This window comes from Chrysochloris asiatica, unplaced genomic scaffold, assembly GCF_000296735.1.
Source record: "Chrysochloris asiatica unplaced genomic scaffold, ChrAsi1.0 scaffold00077, whole genome shotgun sequence".
Lineage (NCBI taxonomy): Eukaryota > Metazoa > Chordata > Mammalia > Afrosoricida > Chrysochloridae > Chrysochloris > Chrysochloris asiatica.
Genome location: NW_006408595.1, coordinates 11,322,897 through 11,324,433, shown reverse-complemented (window position 1 = coordinate 11,324,433; position 1,537 = coordinate 11,322,897).

The following is a 1,537-nucleotide window of genomic DNA, read 5'->3' as shown; positions in this document are numbered from 1 at the left end:
GTATGTTCTTCCACTTTTGGTAAGTCTCTTTTGGTTTCTTGTAGTAGTGTTTTGAAATTTTCTTTGTATTGGTCCTTTGTTTCTCTGGTTACATTCATTCCTAGATATTTCATCCTTTGGGTGGCTATTATAAATGGTATTGCTTTCTTAATGTCCTTTTCAGTGCTGTCATTGTTACTATAGAGGAATCCAAATGATTTTTGTATATTGATCTTATACCCTGCAACTTTGCTGAAACTTCCAATGATGTCTAGTAGCTTTTTTACTGCCTCTTTGGGATTTTCTATGTATAGGATCATATCATCTGCAAATAGAGAGTTTTATTTCCTCTTTGACAATTTGGATGCCATTAATTTCCCTGTCTTGCCGTATAGCTCTGGCTAAGACTTTCAAAACAATATTGAATAGGTGTGGTGACAAAGGGCATCCTTGTCTGGTTCCCATTTGCAGAGGGAAGGCTTTCAGTTTTTCTCCATTGAAAGTGATGTAGGCTGCTGGTTTTGTATATATGCTCTTATATTGAGGAATTTCCTTCAGTTCCTACTTTGTTGAGTGTTTTTTTTTAATCAGGAATGGATGTTGGATTTTGTCAAATGTCTTTTTTGCATCAATCTATATGATCATGTGGTTCTTTTCCTTTTTTTTTATTTATATGGTGGATTACATTCATTGTTTTTCTAATGTTGAACCATCCTTGCATCCCTTTTATGAAACTCACTTGGTCGTGATGTATTATTATTATTTTTGATGTAGTGCTAGATTCTGTTGGCTAGGATTTTGTTGAATTTTTGTGTCTTTGTTCATGAGGGATATTTGTCTATAATTTTCTTTCTTAGTGATGTCCTTCCCTGGTTTTGGTATGATGATTATGCTGGCTTCATAAAAAGTATTAGGAAGTTTTCCATGCTCTTCTATATTTTGGAATAATTTGAGTAGAACTGGTGACAGCTCTTCCCTGAATGTTTGGTAGAACTCACCAGTGAAGCCATCTGAACCTGGACTTCTTTTGGTTGGGCGTTTTTTGATGACCTGATCAATTTCTTCTTTTATTATGTCTGTTCAGGTTTTCTACTTCACTGTGTGTAAGTTTAGGTAGATCGTGTTTTTCTAAAAATGTATCCATCTCTTCTAAGTTTTTGAATTTGTCAAATTAAAAAAAAAAGAGTACAGCTTTTGATAGTATTCTATAATTGTCCTTTTGATTTTGTTTGGTTCCATTGTGACATTGCCCATGTGGTTTCTAATGACAGTTATTTATGTCTTTTCCCTCTTTTCTTTTGTTAGGTTTGCCAATGATTTGTCAAGTTAATTAATCCTTTCAAAGACCCAGCTTCTTGTCCTGTTGATTCTTTCTATAGTTTTTCGATTTTCCATGTCATTTATTTCACTTCTTATCTTTATTATTTCTTTTCTTTTGGTGACTGTAGGTTCCCTCTGTTGGTCTGTTTCTAACTGTGGGAGATGCTGTGTTAATGTGTTAATTTTGGTTCTTTTTTTCTTTTTGGATGTGCACATTAATTGCAATAAATTGTCCTCT